General features: G+C 51.2%; 1 protein-coding gene across 1 annotated transcript in view; it reads right to left on the bottom strand.

Moving 5' to 3' along the window:
* TEKT3 (tektin 3) overlaps window positions 1-12,952 on the bottom strand; it is a 38,483-nt gene extending 25,531 nt beyond the window's left edge. The window contains 1 exon segment of the mRNA XM_068413550.1: window positions 12,568-12,952. The gene's annotated coding sequence lies outside the window, so the exon portion shown is untranslated.
* Between the last annotated feature and the right edge of the window lie 1,203 nt (window positions 12,953-14,155).

Here is a 14,155-nt window from a genome sequence, read left to right as displayed (position 1 = left end):
GGAATCAGCACATTTTGACTACGTGGCTCAAGTTCAATTAACCTGCTTTTTCATATGGAAAGTTCTACTGAGAATAATTTTTCAGTGGCTTTAATAACCGAGATACTCCCATCCTACTCATCCCCAAAACACTCTCACCCATCTTTTAGTTGCCGACGTTAAAATGCTGTACCAACAGATAAGCAACAAAGAAACTGAGACCGTGTTTTTCTGACCTCATATTCCAAAATCCTGGAAGTTGGCACAAAAATGCTACCGAGAGGCTCAGAGCAATTTCATCCCCATTCACTTCTCCGTGGGCTACTCCAGATTCAATAACTAATTTCTGCTAGGTTTGATGGGCAAAATCTTTGCTTCTCTATACCAACAAAACATGCAACAGGCCTTTTACGTGACGTGACTGTGCCGGATGCAACGTGACGAGAAATATATTCATATAGATACATAGATTAGATATACACACCCACGAGGTCTTTTGAATGATTTTCTTTCACAAGGAGACATGGGAAAAAAAGGGAGTGCAGAAAGAGCACAGTCAGTGATGGGGATTTGCTGCACGTTGGGATCCTGGGAGACGAGAGATGATGAAAGCCACCTCTGAACGGAGCGGGACTAATTAGTTGCCGTGACTGAAAATGCCACTTTTGTTTCCTCTACAGCACCCACTGCTCCCTCTGCCTTCAAAGGGTTTTCAGTAGCAAACGCCGCTTTGTTGGAAACACCCCATGGACGAGAGGGAAGGGTAAATCTTCTGAGGGCACCAGGAGGTATCTCAGTGTCTCCTTCAGGGCTCAGGTGGGCCTTTGGGGCTCGTTCCTGCAGGGCAGCAGAGGTCTTCCTGCCCCTGCCCTCTCCCTAACGTCCCGCACCGACCTATGCGTTACAGACCTTTTTTCAACAACAAAAATACTATTTTCTTCCAGCAACTGTTGATATTTGGCACTCACAGAGCACCTTTTTTCACCGCCTCCCAAGCAAGCTGCCTTTCAAGTGTATTTTACTCCGGCAGCCCATTGCCCATGACCTCAACACGGGTCTCATCTGCAACGAGAAGACCAACTTCCCATAAAAAACAAGGATGATGTTTCCAACAACACCTGTACAACAGCCGGTGCATGGGATGGGGACAGCCGCAAGGCAGCTCCGCACCCTCCCCTGGGCTGCGCCAGGGGCAGATGGGATTTTGGGGGAGGGTGCCAGATGCCGGAGCCCTGCGCTGAGCATCACTGGACCAGCCAGGCACCAAGGGACACTGCACTGGGACCGGCTCACCAGCTAACATGCTGCATGCTCTCCCCTGGGCTTGATGGCTCAGTAGTGACCTGTGTGTCTGCCTGTCAGCCTCAGCCATCTGCAAAACTCCCTGATAGCGAGATCCAGACGTTGCACTTAAAAAAAAATTACATCATGCTGAATTTGTCAGGGTCAGGTCGAATGAAGCCAGGCCAGGCTGGTGCCTTCCAGGAACAGCCCTGCCATACAACCCCTCCATCCCACCCATGTGTCCACTCTTGCCCCTTCCCCGGGAGATCTTCCTTCTGCAGCTAAATTTTTATCTTTTACAGGAACTAAGCACGGGTTTGGTTTTCTGCAGCTTATTCCAGCTGCTGACAGACGTTCCTGCATTAAACCTAGGGAAAGGAGAACCGGCAGCCACTTGCCAGGGTTGGGTTGATTTGGGTGCAGCCCAAATGCGGCAGAGTTATGGCAGGTTAAAGGGACACATGGCCTGCACGGGTTAGCTTGGTGACCAGCCAAACCAAGAACAGAGACAAGGACGGAGCACAAGTCAGGGCCCAATCCTGCGCTGCCTCTGGGAAAATCACAGTTTGCAGGAAAGGCAGGATAAAAGCAGCCTCTACCTTTCTGCACGCAGAAAGATGCCTGCATCCCCCAAAGCAACCAACAGCACAGCCCCAGTGGGGCTGCAGCGCCGAGGGGACGGCACTGCAACCTCAGGCACGGCTCTTTGCCAGGTGAGGAGGGCAACGTCCACGCATTTTTATAAGCAACCTATTAAAATAGAAATATTGGCACAGAACTTCACTCGGGGCCTCACGCCATAGGGCCAGGCAGCTTGGTCGGATGTACGAGGGGCAGTGCCCCAGCCGTGCTCTTCCCAGCAGCTAAACACTTCCCTGGAAAGCTTCCAGAAAGAGAGAAGGGAGCTGACACACAGCATGAAAAATGTAAAAGCTAATGGCCACACTTCGGCGAGATTATAATCAAATAAAAACATGATGGACATTGTTAAGCAAACACAGCCAGAGACGTTGCTATGAGCCCCACCTGCAATAAAGCCTAATCTCGGGACTGGAGACAGCTTAATTTGAGGACTCATAAAGTGCCAGCGTATGCACAAAACACACCGTAAGGGCTTGGGAGCAATGCCAGAGCCAATGTCACTTTTGCCTCTTGTGCAGAGAGGAGTTTCGCCCCGGCTGAGCTCCTCTCTACCTGCTCAGCACGCTCTTCAGGAACGACAGATAAACATTGCCAGCGGCCGCCTGGCCCCTGCCTTGGCTCCACAGGTATTTAAACACAGAAACAAGAGCCCCTCACCTCGTCCCTCCCTCCTCCCCGCCACGAGGACACACGTCCTGGCAAAGGAGACCACGGCAGGAGATTTATGCAGGGCTCTCGTGTTCAAACCTCAGCAGCCCGTCTCTGTGCAGAGGTGGTTTTTAATAACTGAAGTAGCATCTGGGGGACTCAGACAGCCCCAGGATGGTGGGTTTGGCACAGAGGGGGCTCATCCATACCCAGGAGTTTTCTCCTCATGCCTAAGCCCAGCCACCTCCCCGGAGACCCCCTCTGCCTGCACACACGGCCACCCCATTCCCATCCCCTCGCAGCAGCGGGTGCACCCGGCCGAGCCACCAGCCCATGGGCCAGCTCTCTGCTTCCTCCACGCACTCACTTTATTTCCATATATGTGGCTTTCTACAACCAACACCACCTACTTTTTGAACAACAATGCAAAAATCTGAGTGTTTGGGAAGGGAGCCACATCCAACGTGCTCAGCACAAACTTCCCAGGGTGACTTAAACTGTCCTTCTCGCCACAACCCGCACACGATTTTGCTCCTTTTCCTTGGGAAAAGCCACTGCATTGCCCTAACTTCTCTTTGCATCCTTTAATTTCCAGAAAGCTGCCACATCTGCCCCAAGCAATGGTGTTGGGGGATTAAAACAGGCTGCTGAAGCGTTCCACGCTCCTGGGGAAATCACAGCACGTGGCTGGGGGATGCTTGTGCCATTACTCAGGACACCCACAGCCGTACCCGATGTGTCTGATCTCCACTGAGCAGGGAGGAGAGGCAGAGTGATCCGCCCAAATGCACTGGCATAGAGATAAGGGAAATAACGCTCCGTCAGCAAAAAAAACCTACGTAAAAAAACATATATCAAAGAGCAAGGAGTGCTGCTGAATTATCAGACACCATGGAGCCTGGTAAACCTGGCAGCAGTAAATAGCTGGGGAGCATGGGGTACTTCTTAAGAAAACCTCTTGAAATTTCAGGTAGCGTCACTCAAGGTAGATTTGAGTGAACAGCTCGCTCTATTTGAAAAGGAGGAGGAAATGCTTTTTCCAGGCGAACTCTTGGCACGTCCCAAATATGCCTTTTAAGTAGAATAGCACAAGAAAAGATAAATCTAAGTCCTTTTCAAACATGCTAGGAGTGCGTGCGGAGCACACAGCAGAAACCGCTGGGGCCCGACAGGCTCCGCACCGCCGTGCACAGCACCGCACAGAAGCCACTTGTGTTCCAGCAGCAATTAGAGCATCCCTGCCAAGCCCCAGGGCCCAAGAGAAGAGGCATCCCTTGTCCCAGCCTCCAGCCCCACGCTTCCCTGACGAGAGACCCAGGCCAGTGGCGGGGACGATGGACACGGTCCCAAAAGCAGGCTCGGGGTGCTGCCTCTGCCAGCGAAACAGCTCTGGGAATGCAAGGAGGACACAGGGGCAAAGCGTGGGGGAGCATCCACAGCCGTGCCGGGGAGGGAGGGATGGCACAGGGCTCCATAGGGACAGGGCTCTGCCCCGGGATGGGGACGGGGCCCTGCCTAGCCAGCCCTCGTTGCGAGAGCGGGGCTCCTTCTCTCCTACCTTGGGCCACCTGCAGCGAAGCCTCATCTGTCAGCTGGTGGCCCAGTCCCCAACCTCTCCCCATCCTGGCAGTGTCCACCAGGAGACACCTGGTAGGTATCTAAGAAATAGATAGAGGTACTGGTCTCCTTCCAGTGACTATACAAGAGAGGCCAGAAGGGTAGCATGGATGAGACATCCAGCTCTCAGGTGGCTTTATCAGAAATAATTCTTCCCTCTGTGCACATAATGTCATCACATAAGGCAGCATCTTCCCCCGAGCACAGTGCGCTGCTTTATCTGACGGGTGTAGGAGGTCCAAGTCCTGCCCTGCACTCAACACATCTATTTGACTACAACCACAGCGGGACTCCCACTGTGCCCAGCAGAACCAGTCTCTGGTATAAGGGAAGCTGCTTGCAGAGATGAGATCAGGCAAATGGCCGGGGGTTTCTGAGCTGCTAACGCAGTGCCCTGCCTCGAGAGGCTGGAGAGAGATTGTCTGCAGAGCATTTAGGAATCCCCGATGGAAAGCACATAGAAATGCACTTCGGAGAGGAAAATATAGTAAAACCCAAACTCCTAATATATCTGAAGAGGCTCTGGTTAAAGACACATATTTGGCCTCTACTTATCTACAGTATTACTGAAAAAAGGTGGTTTTCTTTCCCTGTGAGGTGCAAACCCTGTGCCACCCTCCCCTCTGATGCACACACAGCCAAGTGCCAAGCACGCACCCACCCCCTCGACCCACCCAAAAACACAGATGCTGGTAAACTCTGTGTCACTCTGCCTGTGCTTCTCAGCAGCAGACCTCCAGTAGATCAGCAGCACAATTCCCACTCTATAGGGGCAGAGATCTCTGTCCAGAACAAAAGCAGACATGTTTCACACTGAAACAGCTTCTTCAAGGTACTCAGATGTACGACGTCAGCAGGGTCAGGGCGCAGGGCTCACAGCTCCACCCCAGGAGTCACTCACGGCACCCAATGTCACCTTGGCTTCCAGCCACGACCTTCTCCAGGGATGATTCTAGTGTGTCACAGGCAAAAAAAGAGAAAGACGGAGGGTGTCAGCAAGGGCAGGGCCCTCAGTAATGCTCATGGAGATGTACCCTGGCTGTCCCTACGTGATTCACATGGCACAGAGATAGGTTGAAAGGTCTCTGCCAACACAAGTTGGCACTCAGGTTAACTTGGATATGTGAGAGCATCACCTGGGCTGTGCCAAGCGGTCTCCAACAGTAGTCTTTCATAGGAAGAATGAAAGCAGCCCCTGCACGCTGCCCAGCACACATCTGCCACAGGGAAAGCCTTCTCCTGCAGGCACCGCTGCAGCCCTGAAAGGTCACCCACATTTTGACCAGTTACATGGAAGCATCACTTTAGCACCATTGCCTCTAACCTGCCTTCACTGCACCAAAGCTTGACAACCACCATCACCACGAGGAAGCTGAAGGTTATTTCAAAGGGGTTTGGAGACCTCCCCAGGCTTCGGGACCTTTACAGGTCCTGTGCAGCCACTGCTGCCTGGGGTCATGGCCATCACTACAACTGAATCACATGTGTGGCATAAGCAACACATTGACCTTAAAATGGTTGTCAAGGAGAAAGGTTTGTCTAATACTAATGTACGGGAAGCAGAAGAACGACGCTGTCCCCACAGGCACGTCTTAGGTGTTGGCACAGTGGGTGACATCTAAAGGTAAGGTTGGGGACCCACGTGCGGAGCTATTCAGTCATGTAACAACAGGATTTCCCTGTTTAGGGGAAAAAAATAAACTACCCTTATAAAAAGTAGTCTGACGGCCATAGCACACACATACACACCCCTTTTTGCATCCTCATTTTTCAAGTAGGTTCTTGTGTGCTCACAAAAAGGGGCTCAAGCACCCAAAGCACGGCCGTGGAATGCAGGCTGGTCTCCAGAACTCCACTGACGCAGATCGGATCTAATTGTGCTATCGATTTTATTTAATCATGTTCTTGCTTTCCCTAATTCACTTACACTCTGCTTTGCCATCCATCACAGGGCTGCAGTTGCAACAGGCAGCAGCCTGCCTGCAATTAGTATCTGAATCGATGCTATTTGGAGCTGGCCCGTGGGCGTTGTACTGCCAGCAAGCAGATTTTTGTGCCAGCCCTTTCCAGCTGACCGAAATGCAAACGGGGGCAGAGACAAATCCAGAAGTCAGAGTAGCCCAGTCCCAAAAGCTGCTGCACATTCGGAAGGAGCTTGCTGAACTCTGCAGATTTTGCACCAATGGTTGCTGTGAAAATTGCATTTTGCTCTGAGGTTGTCAGGGAGCATCAGACTGGGTCTCACGGAGGGGAAAGGCTCGAATAAGAATTAGCAGAGTTGCTCTGGGCCCAACCTTGCACCACCATAGTCAATATCAGGGTTTTTCACCTAACTGCAGCAGGGCTTTCTGGAGTGGCTTTTATGCAACACAGTGAAAACACCTTTAAAAAACCTCTACAGATAAATAAGCAGGGAAAAAACACAGAGAAAGAAGAAAAATTGTGAGCTTTCTTCTGACTTAAACCTTACGTCTCTTCAGCCCCCTCCCTAAATAATTTTTGATGACAACATTTCCTAATGCAATAATATTCACATTTAAGTAGCTCTGATTTTTCTGTAGTTAATAACGTTATTTTGAATGGCTTAATCAAATTATTTTCATCTCCCTACAAAAGCAGCAGAATAACAGCACGCATGACATGTATGGGATCAGTACCCCAAACTGAACAGAAACCTCCCAGACAGATGGTTTGTGGGGAGGACTAACTGCAATCTTATCTATTGCTATCAGCCTTGCAAAGTGATTCACTGGGATAATCGGAGCCCGAGCATAAACCCCAGCTCCTCCTGGGTGTCACCAGGACAGCACAGGCGGCACGGTGACGTCCCGGCGCACCAAGGGACAGGCACGGGCGGCACCCAAGCCGCTGGCGCTCCCCGGGGAGCTCTCCTGGGTTAGGATCGGCGACAGGGACCCGCCGCTCCCAGCCAGGATCAGCCCACGCACAGCCGCCCGCTCCCCAGGGCAGCGCCCGGCCTTGGCTGGTCCCTCGGGGAGGGAATTGTCTAAATAAGTTACCTTTGGTTCATTAGCCCTAAATCACTGTCTTGAGGTGTGGACAGCATTATCAAAGTCTTAGTCACGCAGCATCTCAGGGACACTCCCAGCTTGCTCTGACAGCCCTCTGCTTCTTGAGACAAGGGCGAGTTGTCCCGGTTACCCCCATTCCTGGTGCTGCAGGGTGGGAGCACGGGAGACACCACATCCACCCCACAAAGGGTTGCAAGAAGATTAGGGATGGGAACGCTGACTGTCTTTATTAAAGTTGAGGTGTCTTATTTTTGCAGTGAGCAGGGCAGAGGAAGCTAGGAGAGGTGGGATTTCTCTGGGGGAGATCTCTGTTCCCACAGGTTTGGATAGATTAAATACTTTGCTCTCACAGCTTGTTGTGCTCAGGCATCCCAAAGTCACAGGGCAGCCTCACAAAACGACAGGGGTTGGGGAAAGGACCCTGTTATCGGCTTCTGCTGTCTGATACTGTGATAACAGGGCTTAGAGTAACAATGACAACAACTGCTTATGAAAGGATTTGATCCTATCCCCACAGACAGCTTTGTTATGAACCGGGGGTCATGAGAAATTATGCCATTTTCTCTGTTGCCTCCCCAGAACCGCCCAGCATGGCTCTGCAGCTAGGGCAAGGTGATGGAGGCAGCCCCTGGGCAAAAGGTCCCTCCTGCGCAGAGGTCAAACGCCACGTCCTGGCTGGGGGTGAGGCGGTGGCAGGCCTCGAGGCGTGAGGAACCCCAGCTCTGGGGACAAGGCCTGCCTTGGCGGGGGCGGCTCGGTGCTGGCCTCTGCATTTCAGAGCACAGCGAACACCAGCACGCCGGTTCCTTTGCTTATTGTTATTTCGACCGGCTTTTTATTAAGGTTAAAGATCAACACCCTGCCGAGCCCTTGGGCCGAGCAGATCACATCTGAGCGCGCATTCAGGAAGGCTGGAGGGCCGGCACCCGCAGGCAACTGCCAAAACAAATGGCTGTATTATCCAACAGCTTCCTCCCCCGAGACCTGATTCATGACCGAGAAAAATCAAAGCCAAGAAACCTTAGGTGTGGAGCAGCAGCCCTACAAAAACAACAGGGCCTATGGATTAGGCTGTAACACATAACACCTCTGGTTTTCTTCAGCACATGCCCGTGATTAAAAACATACACATGGTGAAATGCAGGTTTCTGGAGGAAAATTAGTTTTACAAGGGGAAAAAGGAAACAATAACAACAAAAATATACCAGGGTGGGGGAGACTGAGTGCTGGCCATCAGGGCTGCTCTCCCAGCCCAGCCTGGCATGCTGCGGTCACCTCTTCCATCGCCCCCACCTACAGCAGCTGCCCCCAGCATCGATGCTCCAGCCCGGTGCATCCCACACCCACACAGCCCCCACAGGAGCTCGTGGTCCATTTCCCACCACCTGCACACTCCAGTGGCTTCCTCACATCTCCGTGCTTGCTAGGAAACCCCCACACATCAAAGCTAGCTGTCTGCAAGGGCGAGAAGGAGAGACGGGCTGGGGTTCAAACATTACAACAGCAGTCAGCACCGGTTGGGAGATGCTTTAATTTCAACAGAGGGATGATGGGACCAACATATTAAGTGTTGGTTTTTCTGTAGTTCATGGTGACATCTTCTAAATGCTTTGTGCTAATGGTTTTAATCACTTGTTCTCCTGCAGAGATGAAAATGAAACTGCATCGAGGCAAAAGTAAAAGATTTTGCATCTCTAGAGGAAATCTCAGACTCACAGCATGTTTTGGGCCAAGAAAATCATCTTACTTCTGCATCTGCTGGCCCTTATCTGCTCAAAGGGCCACAACAGGATGGGGAAGAGTTGCCTACAGGCAGCACTGGCCACCACAACATGTCCTCCCTGCCTGCCAACCAGGCCAGGCATGGAGCACAGTGCCAGGTACAGTGTTTCCATCCTGCACCAGCGTGGGAGTTCCCTCCAAGATGGATTTTTTCCAAACCTCTTTGCTGTCAGACCAACACTTAACACAAGGAAGCCAGAGCAGGAACTAGAGCAGCACATGTGGGCAATACAGAAGGGAACTCCTCAGTGAATCACTTGCTCCTGTCCATGAAAATCCCCACCCACTGTCATTTACATAATTAATGCCTCTCATCCCAAAGGTTCCTGAATTGCTTGAAAGGTACTAAATATAGTCCCTCTCCTGCAACGATCACACAATGCTAAAGGCGGCACATACACCCTTGAGGAAGAAGTAGCAGATGTTATAATGCTACAGGACACCAATAGCTGGGACCAAAATTACTACGAAGGCGTACAAGCATTTGGCCGTAAAAATGGTTTTAACATCTCTGTTCTTGCAAAAAGCATCTTAGAATTTTTAAGGGTCACAAGGACTTTGATTTTATCTCATCTGAAAGACGGTACCTCCCCCTAGCTCCATGCTGAGGAACTGGTTCAGTAATGGCTCTCAAAACATCTGCCACTTGGAGCTCCCCTGAAGCATCTGGGGACTTCTCCAGACCTCCCATACCATGCTGGGATACTTCCAGCCAAACCCCTCGAAACTTTTCATAGGAAAAAAAGAAAGAGAAACCAGATGAAAAGGTTTAGTGGAGCATAGCAGGACAAGTCCTTGGATGCCACAAGCAAAAGAGACACAAATAAAAAGGTGGGTCTCAACTTCTGAGGCCCTGTGCTTGTCCTTCAGCTCCTTTCTGCCCATCTACACACCCCTTCCCCAGATCACCCAGGTCCTAAGCAAAAACAGAGCCCAAAAATAGTAAGATGGAAAGAAAAAGCACAGTTAAGAGACGGTTGGATTTCTCCAGCACCAAGGATGGCCCCAGAAGCACCACCTGCCCCCTGGAAACCCCACAACACTGGAGACAACAATGTCCTTACCTTCAGACTACTGAAGAGAGAGACCCTTTCCAAAGTTTAAATTGCAATTGAAAAGCACTGATATTTAATTTTTAAAAAGTGTCTTTCACTTCCACCCCAGACTTTACCAAGAGCTGTGTCCAGACAGGTTTGCCCTTACGATCAAGGCCCACACATGTGCATTCACACTACGTCTTCCAGTCTCTCCAACCTCATTAAGTGACAAGAGTTTTCATAGCGCTTGCTATTCACTTCCTCCCATCTTTAGAAGTAGAAAAACCAAATACATGAAGATGAGTGCAGGTATACTGTATTTTACAACAGCTGTAATGCTGCCATTATGGCAAACTAGGGGCTCACCTTGTGTTGAACCAGCCTTTGAAGCCTTTGGCTTCAAGAGCAGATGCAGCAGTGAGGGGCTACCTGCAAGATGATAGGGGAACAGCCTGTCCTGATTCAGGCTCTCAAAGGACAAGGAGTAAAAGGGTGGAGACCATCCACCCTGTTCCCTGTGTACGTCTTGAAGAACCAGTATTTATTGTCTAAATAAACTCTTGTGTCCCGTGTATTACCCAGGTCTTCCAGCTGGAAGCCCAGTCCTGTGCAGCACATTGCTGTATGACCCAGCTATACCAAGTGATACCCATGTTTCTTGAACACGCAGTTGCTATCTTTTCCATTTGATTGTCACCTGGATTTTCCACATACCCTCTGGTTTAGGAACCAATTTTAGACTGATGGCCTCCAGCCCGTGGTGGCATTCACTAACAGAGGAGACCAGCATGAAGGCAAGTTCACACACGAGCAAGCAATGGCACTACACAGCTAGGCTACCACTGGTGGTGCTCAGAGGATGTAACCAAGGCCACAGCTGGAGGCAAAGTACTGTCACAAGACCTCCACTGCAGACTTCTAGCTTTCTGTGAGAAGGAGACTCATGGCTTAGCAAGGCTGGGAATTAATTTTGAGTGAAAACCTGTGCAGAAACATGCAAGATGCACAGCGTTCTGCATTTCCCAGCAGACAATTTGCAACCATGATCTCTCACCCCAGCTGGCCCTGACCCCATGCGGGATGCACAGATAAATCCCGCACTGCCAGACACGAGGTTTCCCTCTACCACGCTTGAGCAATGGGAACGGAGAGGCCAGGAGCAGTAAGAGCTGCTGGAGGTGTCCGGGGGTTTGAAGCCAGAAGGCACAGAGCATGACAGAGCATCAGCAGGGCATGGTATTCCCTGCAGGGCATTGCTGCCCACCCACAAAGCGTCCTCAAAGGTCACATCTCCCTGTGACGGATGGCGATAGTTAAATTCATTCCATGCAACGGGCCGGGTGGTGATTCATAAAGCTGTGCCTTGGGTTGTGCTGGCAAGACACAGCTGGAACAACAGCTGCAAGCCAAGTACAGTGTGCTCCAGGGAGCGGGTGAGCAGAGGGATACATGCCATGGTCACAGCTGGGCAAAGGAGGTAGCAAAGAGAGTCTGCAAAGGAGAAGTGAGAAAAATCTGCTGCCATAGTACCTCCATGTCCTGCCAGCCCAGGGAGAACCACAAACTGAGACGATGAGAGGGTGCTGCAGCATCCCTTGGGGCAAGGCATTACCCATAAAGCAGCCAGGCTGCCCCAGGAGCCTCTCCTACGTGGGCAATCCCCATCTTTCCCCAGCACTGTGGACCAGGGGGATTCTACAGTCCTTCCCTCAGGAGTGGGGTCATCTCATGGTGTTGCAGCTCTTGAGAAATAGTAATTTGTGGGAACAAAATGAGATTCCCAGGCTTAGTTTTATTCCGGGGCTTTTTTTGGTGAAATCTGGGATATCTTTCACCCTTTTCAGGCCTTCTCACCATCCCTCCCAGGAACAGCTAAGGGCAATGTGGACATCTCACAAAGGAGGACACAGCAGACCTCAGCTCAAAGGCCACAGAGCTGGGCACACCTGGGTGCAGCTCCTGTCACAAGGCCAGTCTGACCAGTGGGTGTCCATCTCTCCCTCTCTGACAGTCTACTCTGAAACTCAGAAACCTTCTGGACAAAAATGTTTCCAGGTCAGAGAGATTTCAAGAGACTGACATTTTCCAAAGGTAAAAAAAAAAAAAAAAAAAAAAATGCTAGTAAACTTTTTTAGCAACTCAACTTCAGGTTTTTTTGCCTTTCCAAGAGACACTGCTAATTTAAATACATGGGAATTCATGGGACTCAGCAAGGCATCCCACCACTCTTTGGAAGACATGACGTGTATTCCTATGTTCTCCATTGCTATTTCCACCAACGGACCTCACTCCTCATCCTCCCTCTTCCTCACATGCTCTGCCTTATTAATAGCGTGCCTGCTGTCCCCACTCCAGCTCACCAAGGCCATCTCAAGTTGGCATGAGACTCTCAGAGCCAGTGGGCTGGGGAGTCCTGAGGGCTTTCCTGGAGATGGTCCACAACACATGAACGTGTGCATCTGCACATACCTCTGCCACGGACAAACATCAGCATAGGGGAAGGGAAAGGAGGAGGCATCAGAAGCTACACAGAAGTTGTGACAAACCTTCCCATGCGGGCAGAGGCCCCTTCTGCCCATAAATATCCTGGAGATGCAGTCAAACCTGGACCAGCAATGCCTCATGCCCAGGGAAGCATGGCTAGAGAGTATCCATCCAGGAGCACCTCGGAGGGTCTCTGCTTATGTGACACTTGAAGTTTGGTCTTAAATGACTCAGTGGTCCAGATTTGTCTTGCCTAAGTTTAGGCACTTTGCTAAGTAAGGAGACATGGTTCCCTGGGGAGTTGGTGGTGAGAGAGCAGGAGTCCAACAGGGATGGATGGCCACAGCCCCAACAGCCTTCGTTCCCTCTGATGCACACACAGACTCCTTGTGCTGCCACACACGTCCCTTCTCCTCATCCTCCGCTCCATTTATAAAGGAAAAGAAACATCCCTCCAGCAAAGTCAGGAGCCACGTTGTGGTTTTAATTTCACTGCAGGCTTTTTATAGCTTCCAGTGAAAAAAAAGCCCTGTAACGTGAGAAGGTCGGGGTAACGCGACCAGCGTGCTCAGCGCTGCCGGGGCCACAGGTAAACGCTGCCAAGAGCGGCCAAGCACAGAAACGCAAACCTGCCGTCAGCAAACCAGGCTGACACGGCCCCCAGCAGCCCCCGGTGCGATGCAGAGCCCACCGCTGCCAGGGAAAGGAGCTTCATGTCTCACGCTCTGCTCCAGCCGACGTGTCAGCCTCGCTCAGCTGAGTGCAACTACACAAGGAGCCCAGGTGACCTATTGTGACACCAGGCTGGTGGTCAGTAGCTTCGGGATCACCATTTGAGTGGCTGCTCATGAGTACGCAGGGTCTAGTCCTTCATTTTAACACTGCAAAGCACTTTGACGGAGCTGTTGGCTCTGCAGGTCTTTACATTGGATTGCAGAGAGCGTATCTGCACTTGAGTCAACATGAAACTAATTGTTTGGGAAAGTAAAAAAATTCAGAACCCAGATTCTGCTCCCCTTAACATGAGGAAACTTTGGGGGAAAAAGCCAGGAAAAATGTGTACAAGTTGGTTGGAATCTGTGGAGGCACGAGATCAACGCCCAAAGTGAGAAGCAAAGTGGACAGACCTCCCAAGCATCAGAAGAGCTGCTCAGGAGCAGGCTGGGATGGGAACAGCAGGGAGGCTGCGGCAGAGGCAGCATGACACCTGCCCGGGCTCTCCCGTTCCTCCCCAAAGTGCTCATTCACAAACCCTGCAGCCCAAACCACCCGTGCTGCCACAGCACCGAGCGCTTCAGGAAGTCCAAAAGGGCAACAGGAAAAGAGCGAAGGCTGCGCGGAGCCGCGCTTGGCAGCTCTGCACCGACAGCACCCCCCACCAGCCCGCTCTTGGGCATCTGCGTAGCATCATGAAATCCTACAAACCCAACGGGGCTTTGCTGGTTTCTGAAACGTTTGTGGTGTAACAGAGCCTCATTCATCAAACAGGTTGCTAATGAGTTTCCACTGAGCAAAAGCAGGGATGCTTTCAGGGACAGCTTCTCAAGCAGAGCCTGGGTTTGGATCCCACCGCTGGCCAAAATGGGTTCCTTGTTTCAGATCAGATTAAAAAAAAACAACACGCAAGTGGGGCATTCATCCCCAGCTTCA

The sequence above is a fragment of the Nyctibius grandis genome, chromosome 15 (genome assembly GCF_013368605.1).
Source record: "Nyctibius grandis isolate bNycGra1 chromosome 15, bNycGra1.pri, whole genome shotgun sequence".
Classification (NCBI taxonomy): Eukaryota; Metazoa; Chordata; class Aves; order Nyctibiiformes; family Nyctibiidae; genus Nyctibius; species Nyctibius grandis.
The sequence above is the reverse complement of the archived record's forward strand: the minus strand, read 5'-3'. Positions and strand labels throughout refer to the sequence as shown.